General features: G+C 48.6%; 1 pseudogene; it reads left to right on the top strand.

Annotated features, from left to right (window-relative positions):
- The first annotated feature begins 15,963 nt into the window (after positions 1-15,963).
- LOC146075526 (dual specificity testis-specific protein kinase 2 pseudogene) lies at positions 15,964-19,986 on the top strand (annotated as a pseudogene).
- Positions 19,987-20,724: the final 738 nt, after the last annotated feature.

Raw genomic sequence — 20,724 nt, 5'->3', positions numbered from 1 at the left:
GACATCATCCACATGGCATTATGCCCGGTGGGGACAGCAGTGAAAAAGGGGTTACAGGCCTGGTCTCACCTAGCATGCAGCCGCATCCAAAATTTCGGGTGGGACCCTGATTTCTAGTGTAAAGCTAGATAATGCAGTATTTACTACACAATGTGTGTGCTCGGCCACATTGCCTGTGGGGCAGATGGATTTGGCAAGTGCATATACCCTTGCTGATGCAGGCAGTGATGACTTTCCACATGCAGGGCCAGTAGAGCATGACACTGACTACTTGCAGGAGCAGCCACCCCCTTACTTGCTTTTCACAGTCAGGGCCTACAAAATTTCTAAATGCCCATAGAACACAGATGATTACAGATGCATGGAACAGTCTCCCAGCTGTTAGCAACAAAGATATTGTTGTAGTTGTAGTAGTAGTAATAGTAGTAGTAATAATAATAATAAATTCCCCAAAAAAAACAATCACCTTAAATCTAAAACTATAAAACACCATCTTACCAAAACAAAATAATCCCAAAAAAGACAAAAAAGTGCAGAGGTATTTGGACCTGTATGTCCTTTTTTTTTAAGTAAAATTTTATTAGGTGTGTTCAATGCAAGGCGAGGGGGTTCCCCCAAACAGCAAGGCTCGCAGCTAATGCAGGGTGCCCACTGCATTTAGGCACAAGCCCTGCTGTTTTAGTGGCCGCATATGCAGATTCCCCCTCGCTGTAATTTTATAGACTTTGTTATACTGTATAACTTAAATCACAGCTACTGTAGAAGCAGCTTCTCCACTTTATCTCACTCACTCGCAGCCTTGATATATCTCCACTTCGGTGTCGTTGTGATTAGATCCAACTTTTTATCCACTTCAGCAAGCACTGCAGATTGTAATTTCCATCAAGAATCCTCCTGGCCTAGTGGAAGCAAGTTCTACTGGAGGAACTCCCACTATTTGGTATGTAAGAGGTGGCTGGTGAGTAATCTATATTTTCTAAATTTTACAATTTTACAACACTAAGTTATATCACATGAGTTACACTTTTTATTAGGGATGTGCACCGGCCACTTTTCGTGTTTTGGGTTTTGGGTTCTGATTACCTTCAGGTTTTGGGTTCTAATGGGTTTTGCCAAAACACCCCCTAAACGTTTTGTGTTTGGATTTATGGGTTTTGGGTTCTGATTTAAAAAAAAAAAAAGCATAAAAACATGCAAAAAATCGCAGAATTTGGGTTTATTTTGCTCCTACGCTATTATTGACCTCAATAACATTCATTTCCACTCATTACCAGTCTATTCTGAACACCTCACACTTCACAATATTGTTTTTAGGGCAAAAGTTTGCACCGAGGTAGCTGGATAACTATGATAAGCCACACTAGTGTGCTGCACAAACACGTGGCTCATGTAAGAGTGGCACTGCAGCGGCAGACAGGATGGCAGTTTAAAAAACTAGGCCCCAAAAAGACCCCATATCTGGCTTGATTGTGCACTGTTTACCATGTGCAGCCAAGGGCATTTCGTACAGCACAGAGTTTGTCTGCAAGTGTGTAACTGTTTCGATCATTTTAACATCCAACAAGACTGATTTGAGACTGATTTGACTCTGGCTTGATTGTGTGATTATGATTATTATTAATTAATGTAATCTGATTGTTTAATTTTGTGATTATTATTCATTTATTAGCAGTCGTCTCTAAAATCATTGCCTAATGGGTGGAGGGGAGGGTGCTAATCTATTTTAAGGTGGCAGATGGAAGAGTTCCTCCACCTCTCTAGGACCCATGGGTTGGAGATGTATCGCTTTTCAGCAACCAGTGTCTTACTACCTAACCATACATGTATGGGTAAGCAGCCAACAAGACCCCTATCTGGTATGTGAGGGCTATCTGGCTGCTACTTCTCTCACTCGATTGATCGCTAGGGTGGATTCAGCTATCTGGCTCGCAAGGCGGGTGTTTCCTTTCCTCCCTCACCGCTTCACATGCATCAGGTTCAGCCCCGCTCCTCTGCCTATGTTGTAGATAGCCGTGTAAGCTTCAATGGCCTTTTGCTGCTCCTCCATCCTCTGCAGCATATTAGAGGGTGGAGTTCCAGCGCGTCACCACTTCTTGTTTAAGCTGATGGCAGGGCAGGGCAGGATGGCAGCCTCTATTCAGGGCAGGCAGCACTAGTGGACTATATATAATTAAATTAATTAAATATGAATGTAGCAGCCTAGTAGGTAAAGAAACTACTAGGTAGGAAGGCAGTAGCACTGCCAGTGGTCACCACAAAAGGTATTAACACAGCACCCGTAGCAGACTACTATATGTACCAGCAGAATTTATAATAATTAATTTTATTAGGTACTGGTTGGCACTCAGTGGCACACATCAGTGCACCAGCAGCATGGAATTATTTTTTACAGTTCCACGCAGCACTGCAGGACAGGTATTATTTTTTTATTAAATTATATATAGCAGCCTAGTATGTACTAGGTAGGTACACTTAAGGCCCCCATACACTAGGGCGACTTGTCCTTAGGACAAGTCGCCCCCGACTTCCCCCTGAGCTTCCCCGGCTGCTCCCCGGGGGAGCTTGATTAGATTGGCACTTAATGTGCCATTTTTTACATGTGATAAATCGTCTCGATTTATCACATGTAAAAAACCCGGGGAGCAGGGGGGGGGGCTACAGAGGTGGGAGCAGGGGGGCTGGGTACGCTGCGGGGGACACGTCTGTGTCCCCCGCTGCTGGGGACGCTGCGGGGGACCGCGTCTGTGCGGCGAGGCGGTAGAGGGAGCAGGGGGGCTGGGGACGCTGCGGGGGACACGTCTGTGTCCCCCGCTGCTGGGGACGCTGCGGGGGACAGCGTCTGTGCGGCGAGGCGGTAGAGGGAGCAGGGGGGGCTGGGGACGCTGCAGGGGACACAGGCGGCATAGAGCCGGGCAGGGGGAGCCGGCGGGAGCTGTCAGTGCTAGAAAAAAAAAGCCTATACAATGAATGGGCAGCCTGTGATTGGCTGAGCGCTCTCTCAGCCAATTGCTGACTGGCTGAGAGAGCGCTCAGCCAATCACAGGCCGCCCATGCATTGTATGGGCTTTTTTTTTTTTATTCAATACTGACAGCTCCCGCCGGCTCCCCCTGCCCGGCTCTATGCCGCCTGTGTCCCCCGCAGCGTCCCCAGCCCCCCCTGCTCCCTCTACCGCCTCGCCGCCCCACTAGGTCCCAAGTCGGGTGGTCGGACGTGCAGCAGGTCCGACCACCCGACGCAGATCCGATGCGCACGGGACCGCGCATCGGATCTGAGGGGACATCAAAACTAGCCGATTTTGGTCCGATTTCGGCCAGATCCGACTGATCTGGCTGAAATCTGACCAAAATCGGCTAGTGTATGTGGGCCTTTAGGCAGTAGCACTGCCAGTGGCAACAGTGGACTGAGTAAATAATACTGGCAGCCTCTATTCAGTGCAGTCAGCTCCAGTGGACTATATATAATTAAATTAATTAAATATTAATATAGCAGCCTAGTAGGTCGAGAAACTACTAGGTAGGTAGGCGGTAGCACTGCCTGTGGCCACCACAAAAGGTAGTTACAGCAGTAGCAGACTATTATGCACCAGCAGAATTTATAATAATTAATTATATATGTTATATATATTATTGTAGTAGGTACTGGTTGGCAGTGGCACACGTCAGTGCACCAGCAGCATTGAATTATTTATTACAGTTCCACGCAGCACTGTAGGACAGGTATTATTTTTAATTAAATTATATATAGCAGCCTAGTAGGTAGGAAGTACTACTAGGTTGGTACACTTAGGCAGTAGCACTGCCAGTGGCCTGAGTAAATAATACTGGCAGCCTCTATTCAGTGCAGGCAGCACCAGTGGACTATATATATATAATTCATTATTAATATAATATATAATATTAGGTACAGCACAACACCATAGGTAGACCCCAGCACAGAGGAGACAGTAGTACTACAAGTACACAGTTAGACTGTCCTCCTTGCTAGGGTGATCCCACCCTAAGCAGAGAGGAGAACAGAGTACACAGCAGCACTGAGGGAGACAGCCCCAGCGAATAAAATATTGCATTCAAGGTCAAGCTCAAGCTCAAGTTTAAGCCCCAGCAGCAGCACCAACAGACCCTCTCCCAGCCCACTACTAGACTGGAGTGAAGATGGTGGGCGCGGGAGCCGCTATTTAAAGCCTCGCGAAATCCGGCGCCAGGCGATGACGTTTTGCCCATGCGACCGGACCCGAGTCAGGTGGGAATCTCCGAGCGCTGCTCGGGACCGTGCTCGGATTGATGACGTTCGTGGGGGCTCGGATTTCCGGAATTCGAGTCCGCACATCTCTACTTTTTATTGACTTATATTTACAGGCACTGCAAAATCCAACATACTGTAATATATGTATGATTAAATGAAAACAGTATTCCTCATTATCATACAGAGATTGCATATCACTAACAGTTATCATCAACTGCCAGCCTTGCATGACCTACATCTGCTCCCGAGGACTGACCTAATTATGTTTAATCAAAACCTAGATACTAAAATAAAATGCTGTAACATATAAGTTGAAATAAAATTACAGTGAGGCTAGTGCCCAATTACAGGGGCATAAGTTCAAAGCAGATAACTTGAGGTGAATTAGACAATGGTATGCCCCCAAGTGTGCACACACATCCTCATATGCACATGCACAGACACACAAATAGTGACATGCAAACATAGCCAGATACAGAGTTAGTCACATTTACACACAACGGCACATACACACTTATAGCCAGGGTCAATCTACCATTAGAAAGCTTTAGGCAGCTACCTAAGGTGATGAGATCAGGGGGTACCACTGAGTCTACCTATAACAAGATTAAGGATGTCTATAAGTAAGACATCCTTGTAAAGAGTTTAACTAATGGGCAGTGGTGTAGCTAGGTGCCACGGCGCCCGGAGCAAGGGCATGTTTCACGCCCCCCCAATATGTAGTAGGTGAGGCTCCTGCTCAGTGAAAAGTGGGCACGGACCAACGTTATACCACACACCGTAATGCCCATTGCACATTTTAGTGAACTTTGTAATTCCAATTACACATAAGCCCACACATGATGCCCATGACATACTATATAACACTCCGCAATGCCCATAACATACTATATAACACTCCGCAATGCCCATAACATACTATATAACACTCCGCAATGCCCATAACATACTATATAACACTCCGCAATGCCAATGACATACTATATAACACTCCGCAATGCCCATGACATACTATATAACACTCCGCAATGCCCATCACATACTATATAACACACAGCAATGCCCATGGCATACTATATAATGCTCCGCAATGCCCATGACATACTATATAACACTCCGCAATGCCCATGACATACTATATAACACCGTAATGCCCATTACATACTATATAACACTCCGCAATGCCCATGACATACTATATAACACTCCGCAATGCCCGTGACATACTATATAACACACAGCAATGCCCATGGCACACTATAGAACACTCCGCAATGCCCATGACATACTATATAACACTCCGCAATGCACATGACATACTATATAACACTCTGCAATGCCCATGTCATACTATATAACACCGTAATGCCCATTACATACTATATAACACTCTGCAACGCCCATGACATACTATATAACACACCGCAATGCCCATTACATACTATATAACACTCCGCAATGCCCATGACATACTATATAACACTCTGTAATGCCCATGACATACTATATAACACTCTGCAATGCCCATGTCATACTATATAACACCGTAATGCCCATTACATACTATATAACACTCCGCAATGCCCATTACACATTTGACACAAAAGTGCCACTTACCTACATGCTCAATGCCAGGGGCTTCATGCTCAATGCCAAGGTGCTTCATGCTCAATGCCAAGGGGCTTCATGCTCAATGCCAAGGGGCTTCATGCTCAATGCAGAGGGTCTTCATGCTCAATGCCAAGGTGCTTCATACAGTCACTAATCCCACATGGATGCGCTGCTGCCCTCCACATACAAAGTATTCGCATTGGTGGGGGGTGAGCAGCATATAACTTATATGAAGTTCGCATTCATAAATGAAAATAGGCGGCTATGGTTATAAACAGACTGCTGCAGGATCCCCTGTCAGTGATAACGGCTGCTCACACTCTGCGGCAGTCTGTTTATAACCATAGCCGCCTATTTTCATTCATGAATGTGGACTCCATATACCGTTTTTAGCTAATGCCGGGTGAGGGAACACACAGTGATGGTCGGGCGGCCAGGGCTGAGGGCTGTGGGGTCAGGAGCGGCCGCTGCTGCGGCGTGATGACCATTGACCTGCAATATGAAAATGACGCGGCGGGGAGGCGCACAGTGATTGACAGGGAGGCAGCGCGCTCAGGTGCACAAAAAAGGCCATCCGTCCTGTCCTGTCCTGTGCACCCATCCCCCCGCTGTGTCCGGGTGAGAGCCGTGCTGGCTGCTTTGTAAAATTCACATCTCCCGCTGGCTGGACCGCTAGCTAATAGGCGCTCGCGGTCCAGCAGCCACCAGTTGATTGGCTGCTGGACCGCAAGCGCCCATTGGCTAGCGGTCCAGCATGAGACGTGAAATTTACATAGCAGCGCGTCTCTAGTCTCTCCCGGACACAGCGGGAATGGGAGCGGGGGAATGGGGGAGCGGGGGAGAGGGCGAACGAGCTGGCGGTGCCGGTGCCAGCACAGCTCCGGCGCCATGCTATCTACCGGCGCCTGGAGCAAGTGCTCCATCGGCTCCGCCCTCGCTACGCCTCTGCTAATGGGTAAATACATGTGGTGACTGTCGGACTTCTAAGGTACCACCTTCACACTTTAACTTGAGTGGCTGTGTGATAAATTCATATATATGTGCATGTAGTGATTTATAGGCATACAATGCCATACTAGTTATTATTAATATAAGATATATTGTGCTATAAACATATGCTATCCCCACAGGGGACATTGTCTGAGAAATGAACAATTCCCAGCAGTCTCTGCAACTGTTGAAGAGGTCAGGAGTTGGTCACATGACCAGGGTCAGGAAAGACAGTTGAGAGTGAGGAACAGTTGTGCTGTGCAGTCTGTGAGGGGAAGATGGAGAGTCCCTGAGGAGATTTGTAAAAGGCAGAGCTACACAGCAGGCAGGGCGGATAGCGGTGCTGACAGGCGGTCTCTGAGGTGGAGAATCAGCAGTGACGCAGCATCCGGAGGGCAGTCCCGGCCAGAGTCAAAGGAGAATACTAATCCGCAGTCATAAGAGAGGTGTGGTGAGTCCCGCCCTGACACCCATATATAGCAAAGGAGGGGAATGGCTAACTATCTAATAGTATCAAGCTGCAGGAATTGATATTCAGGGAGCCAGCACAGTTTTCTATGCGTGATATACCTAGTGCTATACTGCTGGAACATCACACAGCCAGGGGCGGAACTACCGCCGGTGCAGACGGTGCACTGCACCGGGGCCCAAGGCATTAAAGGGGCCCACTGGCCAGCGCTGCCATGTGCCTGAAATTTTTTTTTTTTTTTTTTAATGTGCAGCGCATGTCCACGGGCCCCGGTCTCAGTTAAACTCAGTGGTGCCCCTACCATACCCCCCTCTGCCGAGCTCAGCTGACCTGGCTGCTGCCATGCCGGACATCCTAGCGCAGCAGCGCTGCTGGTTGCCGCACTTCCGGGTTCGGCATTCAGCACTATGGAGCTCAGGGACAGGCTGGACAGGTCCACGGCTGAGGAGGGCACCGTCACCATCACTGCCCCGCTTTCCTCCCAAGCCGGGCTGAAGGCTGTCAGTACAGCGGCGTGGCTGTGATCATTCCCGGCTGCTCTCACTGTCATAGCTGGACAGCTGTGCCTTTTTTGAGCTCCTCAGCTGCTCAAGGAGGTGGAGCTGATCGTCTCTGACGGTGAGAGCGGCCGGGATCCATATGACAGAAGGCAGCGTTTGTGATCTTTTGCTGCCACTGCCGAGGGGACTGCTGTGGGGGGACAATCAAATTGCTGGATGACCTCACGAGGCGCTGCCGCACCCAGGGCCTGCCCAGTGGGTAAAGGCGCCATTAGCCTGACGAAGCTGCCGCTCTGCATCAGTCCACCTGCCAGCTGTCCTGCGCTATCCTCCCATGGTCCCCAGCCCGGCACATAGCGCTCACTGCAGCTTCTATTGCACCCGCACCTTGCAGCGCTCAGCTCGAAGAGGAAGGCCAAGAAGGTGCGCTTCTACCGCAATGGGGACCGCTACTTCAAGAGGCTGCCCTACGCCGCGGAGCGCTTCAGGCCCTTTGACGGGCTGCTGATGTAGCTGACCCGCTCCCTGTGACAATGTCAGTCTCCCAAAGGGTGCGCTGCATCTACACGCTGGATGGCACCTGGAAGATCACCAGCCTGGAGGAGCTGCAGGAGGGTAAGGTCACAGCCTGACTACTAGCACCACTTACTCACTAGAATAATAATATCTATATTGTGATGTACATAATATGCTGTGTCTGCAGAATAACCTCTAATCACTTATCATTCCTGCATATCCAATCAGGTGCCCAGCTGAAGGTGTTCTCTCAGCAAAATGGCTATGCCTTGGCTTTAGAGTTGTAAGCATTAGTAGTCTGGCACTTGCTTCTGGCAGGAGTGTGTGACAGGCCAGGGAGGGAATACAGTATGCATGGCCACATGATTCTTTGGATTCCAGTGAATTTACTAGCTGCATGGGATACATAAGATAGCTAGTCATACACACACACCGCAGCCTATAACCCTAACCATACACACACACACACACCCTGCACCCTATAACCCTAACCATACACACACCTCACAGCCTATAACCCTAACCATACACACACACACACACCGCAGCCTATGACCCTAACCATACACACACACACACACCGCAGCATATAACCCTAACCATACACACACACACACCGCAGCCTATAACCCTAACCATACACACACACACACCCCCTGCAGCCTATAACCCTAACCATACACACACACCCCGCAGCCTATAACCCTAACTATACACACACCCTGCAGCCTATAGTGCTAACCATACACACACCCCGCAGCTTATAACCCTAACCATACACACAAACCTTGCAGCCTACAACCTAACCATTCACACATCCCACAGCCTATTATGTGGCCACGACCCTTCCCCACAAAGCCATGTCCCAAATTTTTGTCGCCCACCTTTGGTGCACATTGTTCCTATTTCGAGTATCTATGGGGCCCAAAGCATATTATAGCACCTGGGCCCACAACCTGCTTGTTCCGTCTCTGCACACAGCCTTAGCCGAGGAACAGTACATTTGTATACAGGACAGTATTTATACAGCACCGCAAAGACTTCAGGCAGAGAGTTAAACTATGATCCAACTAAAGTGAGGATTACCTCATAAAACGTCCAGACTAATTTACATTGAGGATCCTGCATTTGAGTAAACAGATCATACACCTAAAGGGTTTCACCGCTAGCTAGTAGCTACACATACCGGTCAGCTAGTGCCCGACAACAGTAACTGTCACCGTAGCAACCTACTCCAGCAACGTCCAGTACTAAGGGAGCAGAGTCGCTTCAGAAAATTGTCTACTGGTACTTGTTTCCTATCTGGGCGCCCAGGTTTTCTACGTACGGCACCGTACTGAAATCGGATCGCATCGCATCGTACACATACACGATATTGAACGATGCGATGCGATGCGATGCGATGCGATCCGATTTCCCATAGGAAACAATGTTAAATGGCTCAATTTAGCCAAATTATCATAGGAACAATAGTAAATGGGCCAAAAACACCCCTGAACATTGAAATGTCCCCCCAAAAGTAGTTGACGCCACCCCGCCATCAACGTGAACCCGAAGCGTGGCGAGCGCAGCGAGCCCGCGAGGGGCGGCGGTACGCGTCCTCCGACCTTTTCATGCCCTACTATCCACTAGGGCGTGGAGTGAGAATAGAATAGTGTGGCGAGCGCAGCGAGCCACCGAGCCCGAAGCGTGGCGAGCGCAGCGAGCCCCGCGAGGGGACGCGGATACCTTCACAGTTATACGCGTCCCCTCGCGGGCTTCCCAGGTGTCCATGGCGACGCGGACACCTGGGAAGCCCGCAAAGGGACGCGTTTACCTGTGAAGGTATCCGCGTCCCCTCGCGGGGCTCGCTGCGCTCGCCACGCTTCGGGCTCGGTGGCTCGCTGCGCTCGCCACACTATTCTATTCTCACTCCACGCCCTAGTGGATAGTAGGGCATGAAAAGGTCGGAGGACGCGTACCGCCGCCCCTCGCGGGCTCGCTGCGCTCGCCACGCTTCGGGTTCACGTTGATGGTGGGGTGGCGTCAACTACTTTTGGGGGGACATTTCAATGTTCAGGGGTGTTTTTGGCCCATTTACTATTGTTCCTATGATAATTTGGCTAAATTGAGCCATTTAACATTGTTTCCTATGGGAAATCGAATCGGATCGCATCGCATCGCATCGCATCGTTCAATATCGTGTATGTGTACGATGCGATGCGATCAGATTTCACTACGGAGAATAGCATGGTGCTCAATTAACTTAGTGGGCGCCCAGATAGGAAACAAGTACCTGTCTACTTTCACTGCAGTATATGGTGAGACTGATACGCAGGCAAGTGTTGAAAGAAAGATTTATTAAAGACAGAGCGACATATAGCACAGCCAGGAGAGCTCTGAATATTGGAAACATTATTGTATGTTTCGTGGGCATTCTACTAAGGAACTGAGCTGTCCGTGCAGCGAACATAGAATAGTGCAGTTCAGTCATCTACATTACTGATATAAGGAAATATTCAGCAGTGACAGCATTCACATAGAAGGAGTTACTTGAATGGATACATTATTACTATTTGCAGACATTGCCTGATAATCTCTGAGTTTATACTATTGGATTACAAATACGCTGTGGTAAAATATTCTCAGCGTGAGACTCTAACATCTGCAGGATAAAAAGACATACTACTCTTAATAAGCGCTTAAAGGAAAAGTACAGTAACTGCAGTTACACAAAAGACACAACAAGACTAGGGTAATGTTTAATAATTATTGCGCAATAATACATGCCAGTACCCGATAGAAAAGAGATCTCTAATATTTACTGTAATGGCTATATGAATATTGGATATTGCATTTAGTATATGTAAATGGTAAGTGAAATTGCATTAAACTTGTTTGCATTGTAGCAAGAAGGTAGGGTTAGTCATATATTTATGTGTAGAGTAAAGAAGCGCAGGAGTGGAGGATTACAGTGAAGGATCAACATCCGCTGTTCCAGTGTAATAAAAATTGTAATTTCTTGTTGTTATTTATATTGTAACTATTGAACGGACAATAGTGAAACACATTATACTTGTTTCTGTAAATAATAAACTTGTTTGCTATTGATAAAGAATTGTCTTCATGTGAAGTACTGAACACCTGTCCTAAGAACAGAGAAACCGATTCACCGAAGTGGATACTTACCCATGATAGATTTCACAGCTGGAAAAGGGTTATTGGTGGCAGTGTGGGGTTGGGGGGGACAGTAGATTAAAGTTTTGCCTAGGGTCATGAGAAACCTTACTCTGGCCTTGCACAGACCCACATATACAGTACAAACAGCCACATGCAAACATAGCCACATATGCAGACAGCCAATTATGTACACACAGTAACATACTGTATGCACAGTCACATAAACACATACAGCCACATATACACTGTAACATATACAAAGGCATCAAAAATTGTGTGGCTAGTATCACACCCCCACCCCACCCCCTGCAATCTCCTGGGCTGCCCACAACCAAATACAGTGTTTCACAGTGAAACAGTGGGGCAGATGTATTAAGCCTGATGAAGATATAACGCACCAGCCAATCAACTCCTAACTATCAGCTACAGGCTGAGTTTGAAAAATGACAATTATAAGTTGATTGGGTAGTGCAGCGGTTCTCAAACTGTGGGTCCTGACCCCAAAGTGGGTCCTGACCTTCTCAGCATGGGGTCGCGATTCTATGTTGCTGACCATCAGGCTAATGATTTTTCTCATCTCAGTCAGTAATTCAAGGAGTCTGAAAAATCTGTTGAATTGTTTGTTATTTTAGACTCACGTTATTTTGTGCCTCCACAATGCTGCCAGCTATCTGCTGATCACACAGGTGATGGGATGACCTTCTGCAGTAACTTGCTGGGGTCCCGTAATCAGTTTTATTGTCTGATGGAGTCCTGTAATCAATTTTATTGTCTGATGGGGTCCCAGAACAAAATATTTTGAGGACCTCTGGGTTAGTGCATTATCATCTACCATTTTTTCACTTCACCAGGATTAATGATTTGCGGGGTGCAGGGTGGGATCATCATTGATGCAGCTGTCTCTGAAACCCCTCCCCCTCCCCCTCCCCCAACACCAGGTCACGACTTCATTTGAGTTTCTTTAATATTTGCTCAGCCCCTTTAAGAGTTTAACTAATGGGTAAATATTTGTTTCCAAATCCTTACAATGTATTACTTAATCGGTCACCTGCTTTACAGCTTAACATTTCTTAAACAGATCAGCAGATTGTCAACAGATGAACATGAGAGTTTTGTGATACAAGAGCAGTGATATTTACTTTACTTTCTAAAGAGGCCATATCAGAGGTTGATGTTTGAAAAATATACAGATCAACCAGAAGATATGACCATTTTTTGTTTTAAAAAGTGAGTGGACTATCTTCTTTTTAAATCTTTGGGCCTGCTTCAGAGGTGTATAGGCCCCCATACATTAGGCCGACTTGTCCTTAGGACAAGTCGGACCCAATACTCCTGTGAGCCGCCCGGCAGCTCCCCGGGAGGCTCAAATACAATTTGGCACTTGATGAGCCAAATTTTACATGTGATAAATCGCTTGCGATTTATCACATGTACGGGGAGCTGCAGCGGGCGGTGAGGGGCATGGGGGCCGGTGGTGATCAGGGGCAGCAGTGGGGCGGGCAGCGGGGGTACTGAGTGCTGACCTGGGGGCGGTGTGGTCAGCAGCAGGGCTCATCAGGGGGACGCCGGAGCGGGGAGCGTGTCCTGACGCTGTAACTAGCCGGCAGCGCCTGTGTGTGATGATCTGGCCGGGCGCTGTGATCATTCACATATATCATTCATTCAGCAGCGCTGCGGGACGGACGGGGCCGGGCAGTGGCGGGTATTATATTTTTAAAACACCTGTCAAATGACTAGCCGTTCTCTGATTGGCTGAGAGCTCTCAGCCAACGGTCAGTCATTGGCTGAGAGCTCTCAGCCAATCAGAGAACGGCTAGTCATTTGACAGGTGTTTTAAAAATATAATACCCGCCACTGTCCGGCCCCGTCCGTCCCGCAGCGCTGCTGAATGAATGATATATGTGAATGATCACAGCGCCCGGCCAGATCATCACACACAGGCGCCGCCGGCTAGTTACAGCGTCAGGACACGCTCCCCTCTCCGGCGTCCCCCTGATGAGCCCTGCTGCTGACCACACCGCCCCCAGGTCAGCACTCACCGCCAGCTAAAGGTCCCAAGTCGGGTGGTCGGACGTGCAGCAGGTCCGACCACCCGACGCAGATCCGATGCGCACGGGACCGCGCATCGGATCTGAGGGGACATCAAAAGTAGCCGATTTTGGTCCGATTTCGCCCAGATCCGACTGATCTGGCCTAAATCGGACCAAAATCGGCTAGTGTATGGGGGCCTTATGCCAATGCAGTTGGGACTGTGTCCTTAAATGCACTGGCACAGCGAATATTCCGCAACCACTGGAATATGTATAGCGATACTATTATCTGTGTTCTAAACCACCTTTTTCCATACAAACATGCCCCATCTGCAACATCAGTCACCAACTGGTCACACCATGAAACTTCTGAGCAACTGTATGGCTGCTTAGACTGTGCAGCGGAACTAAGCAGCTGGGGCCAATGCTGCACTAAGCTCCTAAGTCTGCTACACTTACAGTATTGTAAGCAAATTTCTTCAATAGAAAGTGCCCAATACATAAATAGAGTTGTGACACTGCCTTGGTAGAATGTGACAACAATCGTGACCCGGTGGATTGGGTAGGTTGAAAGAATCAAGGGTACTTATGTATTATCAGGGTGCCCGATTAGCATACGTACACTAGCGTAGGGAAATCGCATCACATGTCCCGTTTTAGTGCTGTGCAATGCGATTTTCATATGCAATGAGATTTAGGCACCCCCCCCCCCCCACCCCGACGAGTGGCGACCGCTCACCACACTATATAAAATCAACTCCACACTGACGTGGATAGTGGGGTATGAAAAGGTCGGGAGGACGTGTTCCGTCGCCACTCGCCACACTTCAGGGTGGCGTGGACAGTGGAGGGGTGCCTAAATCTCATTGCATCTCATAGAAGTGTATAGAAAAGTAAATGGTATCGCACCCTATAAAATCACATGCAATTTTGCGTGCGATGCGATCTGCCCACGGCAAGAGAGCAGTGAATAAATTACATAGGAAAATCGCATCACACGGCACTAAAAGACATGCGATGTGATGCGATTTTCTTACGCAGAATAGCCCACTAAGCAAATTGCTTAGTGGGCGCCCTGCTACTATATAAGTACCGAATCAAGTTCACTGCAATAGGTGGAGGCCCCACAATGTTGTTGCCCATGGGCATTCACTAGAACTGGTCCTGCTCCAGACCCAATAATCACACAGTTTAAAAAAAAAAAAATCCATTTTATTAGACTGGAACACTTTCTAAATTAAATCTTAAGTAATACAGGCATAATTCCATCTAAACCTGGGCATTCACTATGGCGATTTCTTGCAGCAGTGTATGCCCAGTTGACCACCTGCGAGCTGCCCAGGACCTTCTCGGATGTGAGGGTTGCATGCGATCCATCACATGCAGTCCTTTAACTTGTGATGAATCGCATGTGACCCCTTTTCCCCACCCGGCCTACCGCCGGGAGGTCCAAGCTTAGACCTGCATGCCAATCGGACCTCCGACTTAGATCCGATGTGCACAGGACTGTTAGCCCAGATCGAGTTAGTGTATGGAGCCTTAGCATTACACACCATAATATGGGGCCAATTTAGAGCCATTTGTTTGGGTACAAATTCTGCCCCATGTCCGATGGTGGGGGGTTTGTCGCTGAGTCATTCCCTCAGGAGGGGAGGGAAGGAGGTGGACAGAAGCTGTTGTATGGGAATGGCCAATGTTTTATGGGTATCCCCAGGGAGGGTCAATGCTTGCTCAGGGACACCAGCGCCCGCCCCCTTTTCAGTGATCTGCCATGGAAATAAAAGTCAGTTTAGAATGACTTTTATTCACAAAGGGGAGAGAAATCTTTTGATGGTTGCCTACCATCGAATGATTTCTTTCCCCTTCGGCCGAATGGGAGGGGATGTGCTCTTGCACACATTCCCTCACATGCTAGTGAGGGGATAGTGGTGGCAAGGGTGGGGGGGGGGGCGTTTGGCGCGGTGAAGATGGGGGCTAAAATGGACTCTGCACATGGGCCTCCTCCTCTATAGAAGAGCCTCTGCTCGCTCCCCTCCTTATCTATGTCACAAGATAACAATACATAAAGTTAAACACGGTTTTATCACCAAGTTAGCATTATATACATCATATTTAGGATTAGAGACCTTATTCAGATCTGATCGCAGTACAAATTTTGTTCTCAACATGGGCAAAACCATGTGCACTGCAGGTGGGGCAGATGTAACGTGCAGAGAGAGAGCGGGATGGGCGTGATGTCACTTCAGAGCCTCCCAGGTCCTGCACTTGGTTGGTGCTCGGGAGGAGCGAACATAGTGGCCACGGGGTAGCGCTGTGGGGTCTCCCACTCCCCCACCCATCAGCAGCCACTCACACATTTAGTAACCACCTGAAACCCCGATTCCTGCTGATCCTAAAATGTGAGCGTAACTCTTTTACATTCCCAGCCAGACTACTGAGGGAACAATGAATTGGAACAAACCGAACTCGATTGTCGGCTTCCCCCCTCACATAGAGCTTATTGACGATGGCCTTGGAGGAGAGGGTGGGATTGCTCATATGGGGAAAGTCTACTCTACCTCCTACAATGCCCTCATCAGTGCCTTCTCCAAACTCATGTGGCTTGATGACCTCACATGCGAAAAGATTGGCTCTGGCTTCTTCTCCGAAGTTTTTAAGGTGCCAAGTGATGGCCCTCAAAATTAACATGCTAAGCAGTAACCGTGCCAACATGCTGAAGGAGGTGCAGATCATGAACCACCTGTCCCACCCCAATATACTGAGGTTTATGGGAGTCTGTGTCCACCAGGGGCGGCTGCATGCACTCACAGAGTACTTTAATAGGGGAAATTTGTAACAGCTTCTAGACCGCAACCAGCATCACTCCATGGGGATCTTCTACCGAGACCTCACATCAAAGAACTGGTGGCAGATTTCGGACTTGCTGAAAAAATTCCAGATTACAGTCAAGGAAACGAGAAGCTTGCTGTGGTGGGGTCTCCCTTCGAGACAAACCTTACGAGAAAGCTGACATGTTCTACTACGGAATCATCTTGTGTGAGATAATCGCTCAGATACAGGCAGACCCAGACTATTTGCCCCGTACGGAGAACTTTGTGTTGGACTATGACACTTTCCAGCACATGGTCGGGAACTGTCCTCCCGACTTTCTTCAGCTGGCGTTTAACTGCTGCAATATGGACCCGTCCTTTGTGCACATTGTGAAGCAGCTGGAGGATATTTTAAATCGTTTGAAGAAAGAAGAGTCAGAAAATGAGCAAAGGGCTAATAGCCCTGAGGCTACAGAGACTAAGGGGGAAATTTACTAATATGAAAAACAAAGTCGTGTTCCGGAGGGGGATTTACAAAGCAGTCATATACAACTGCTTTGTAACCCTCCGATGTCGTAGGAATTCGTATTAGCTGGCCGTATATACGGCCGCTAATACGTATTTTTCTGGCAGTCTGCACGGATCAGTCAGATCCGTGCAGGCAGCAGTGTGTAAAAAAAAATAGAAAAAAAGAAATAAATATTTTAAAAAAAAACGGCGTGGGGTCCCCCCCACAGCTGTAACCAGCACCAGGCTGAAAGAGCCGAGGCCGGTAATTAAAAATCAGGGAACCTGACAAATAGGGGTTCCCCGATTTTTAACAACCAGCTCCAGGTCCAGGGCTGGTTCCCAAAATACGGGGGACAAAATGACTAGGGGTCCCCCGTATTTTAAGAACCAGCCCCAGGCCAAACCAGCCAGCAGGGTAATGCCACAGCCGGGGGGAGACTTTTTATACAAGTCCCCCCGGCCAAAGCATTAACCCCCTGACCGGTCAGCCTGGCCAGGGGCCCTGGGGGAGAGGGGACCCCCCCCAATAAAGGCCCCCCCCTCCAGGACTTACCTGACCAGGCTGAAGTCTGGTGCTGTCCCCGGTGGCCCTGTGCGGTGGCCACCGGGCTGATCTTGGTGTAAAAAAATAGAAAAATAAACTATTGTTTTAAACTGTGGAATCTATGAGTCCCAGCAAGCCTCCCCTGCAAGCTGGGACTTGGAGAACCACAAGTCCCAGCCTGCGGGGCATTAAAGGGCCCGCTGGGTCTTGTAGTTCCACAGTAAAAAAAAATGGTACTCTTTACCTAGAACGGCGCCCACGATGTCCATCGCGGTCATCGGGGGTAAAAAATCGCGGGCATCGCGGCCATCGCATGCACTAAAAAAACGGGTGCGACGCGATGCCCGCGATGCCCGCGATTTGCCATAGGGAACAATGTTAAAAGTGTGATTGGACGCGATTTGAGTGTTCAATGCCTCAATGCCCGCGATTTTACCATAGGAAACAATGTTAAATGGGCCACAGAGCCCTAATAGTCTGAAATGGCCCCCACAATTGTTAACGCCACCCCACGATCAACGTGAACCCGAAGCGTGGCGAGCGCAGCGAGCCCGCGAGGGGCGCGGTACGCGTCCTCCGACCTTTTCATACCCCCACTATCCACGTCGGCGTGGAGTTGAGAATAGAATAGTGTGGCGAGCACAGCGAGCCACCGAGCCCGAAGCGTGGCGAGCGCAGCGAGCCCCGCGAGGGGACGTGGATACCTGTGAAGCCCGCGTAGGGCCGCGTATACCTGTGAAGGTATCGCGGGGCTCGCTGCGCTCGCCACGCTTCGGGCTCGGTGGCTCGCTGCGCTCGCCACACTATTCTATTCTCAACTCCACGCCGACGTGGATAGTGGGGGTATGAAAAGGTCGGAGGATGCGTACCGCCGCCCCTCGCGGGCTCACTGCGCTCGCCACACTTCGGGTTCACGTTGATCGTGGGGTGGCGTTAACAATTGTAGGGGGCCATTTCAGACTATTAGGGCTCTGTGGCCCATTTAACATTGTTTCCTATGGTAAAATCGCGGGTATTGAGGCATTGAACACTCAAATCGCGTCCAATCACACTTTTAACATTGTTCCCTATGGGAAATCGCGGGCGTCGCACCCGTTTTTTAGTGCATGCGATGGCCGCGATGCCCGCGATGGGCGCCGTGCTAGGTAAAGAGTACCAAAAAAATAGTTAAATAAATACACACTGACACCTGAAAAATAAAAGTTTAATACATACATTACACACACACTGATACTTACCTATCTTGATCCCGTAGGTAGGTCCAAGAGTCTTGATCCGGTGCCTTTTCCTGGTTCCGGATCCAAGTCGGCATTCTTCACCATGTTGATCTTCATGTCGGCGTCCGGGGTCCGAAGAAATCCATGGTGGACCTGTGGAAGGAAATTCTACTCACCCAGGTCCTCCATGGAAGTTCTTCTGGCTTGATCCGACGTAGTCCAGGGCTTCTTCCTTCTTCTTCCATCTTCTTGCTTCTTCTTCAAGCTGCCGGCGACTCCGGCAGCTCCCCGACTGTCAGAGCCGCAGAGATCCTTCCTCCTCGGCATCTGTACTGAATGAATTCTGGCCAATCAGGAGCCAGGAAAGTCGGCTCCTGATTGGCCAGAATTCATTCTGAGTACAGACGCCTAGTCATTTTGTCCCCCGTATTTTGGGAACCAGCCCCGGACCTGGAGCCCGGGGCTGGTTGTTAAAAATCGGGGGACCCCTATATGTCGGGTTCCCTGATTTTTAATTACCGGCCCCGGCTCTTTCAGCCTGGTGCTGGTTACAGCTGTGGGGGGGACCCCACGCTGTTTTTTTTATATTTATTTATTTTTTCTATTTTTTTTACACTGAAGCCTGCACGGATCTGACTGATCCGTGCAGGCTTAAAGCAAATACGACAGGAAAATCACGGTGTATTTTCCTGTCGTATTTTCGTGCCTGTTTTACACCAATTAGCAGTCGTATTATCAATATGGCTGCTTAGTAAATCAGGAACCACCATTCTTTTAAATGGTGATTCCTGTCGTATTCTATCGATGGTGTAGACATTCGTATTTGTAAATACAAATACGAATGTGCCATCTTTAGGAATACGAATTGATGTATTTTCGGGATAGTAAATCCCGAAAATACAAATGTGTAAAAAATAGGTGTATTTCTGCCTACGGATACACCTATTTTTTACGAATCCATATTAGTACATTTCCCCCTAAACCCCTTACTAAAGGGGCCAGCGGGAAGAGCCAAGGGGTCAAGCGTCTAATCGCTACACCACAGGATGATAAAACGTCACACTTTCTAGCTTTTCAGTCAGCTGTCTATGCACAGAAAAGTGTGCAGAAGATCAATGTGCAAGACCCCTTCTATACTCCCAGCAAAGGGGCACTGCACAAAGTTAACTCCTTTAATGCAAGGGAGGACTTGAAGGGAGGAAAGATAAAATAATTCAACATGCCCAGCAAATCAGTCATCTCCCATGTCTTTGACTTGCATTCGCCCAAGATGGCTGGGGTCCCTGGGCTTTTACGGCAGCAGTACAGCCAGGACACTGTGGATAACAGCTCTATCCCTAGAAGACACAGCAGAACAGCTACCTTACGCAGAACAGCAATGACGTGAGGGCAAAACTCCTCTGTAACATCAGAAATTCCCCCGTATAAGCTGTGTTTGCTAACCTTGGAACCCATGCAGGCAAATGACGAAGACATGGACTGCACGGACGAAACCGGAGCCCTGGAAGAAAGTAGCTACTGTTCCCCCTGTGTAGAGAAGAACAAGTTAGATGAGTATTGTAATCAGCTTCTGGTCGGCAATGAGAAGCCCATCCTGTGTTCTCAGAGCACAGCTCACTGCCTCGCTGTGGATGACCATTCCTTGGCGCTATCCCCTAGTTCCGAGACCATGGAAATAGAGGATGAATTAAAGCCATTCCGAGTTGTCTGTCAGTTGCAGCTCCCCACCAGCATCTGCCGGGTAATGATACAGACAATAAAGACTGTCTTTGACCCTTTGTCTGGCCGCAGGATCATGCAGGGAGTGGTGAAAATGTGATGCCCTTGCTTGACGTTATACGCAGTTTATTTAATGGAATTAAAGTACGGGAAGCTTTCCTTGTGGGATTATCCCATTGTCCAGGTTCCTTACAAGCTGTAATACCTGCTATTCTCAGGGCAGCCGAGAGGAATGCTGGGCCCGGTAAAATTTTGGAGGCGTGACCTAAGTGTGGGGATATGGGCACCTCCCACACTTAGGCCATGCCCCCAAAATATTTAGAGGAGGGTGAAAGAAAACTCTAAAAACTGTAATCTCAGCAGCAGCACACACCTACAGCATGGGCTGTGCTGACAGCAGGCTCAG

The sequence above is a fragment of the Crinia signifera genome, chromosome 1, assembly GCF_055691185.1.
Source record: "Crinia signifera chromosome 1, ASM5569118v1, whole genome shotgun sequence".
NCBI classification, from domain to species: domain Eukaryota; kingdom Metazoa; phylum Chordata; class Amphibia; order Anura; family Myobatrachidae; genus Crinia; species Crinia signifera.
The sequence above is the reverse complement of the archived record's forward strand: the minus strand, read 5'-3'. Positions and strand labels throughout refer to the sequence as shown.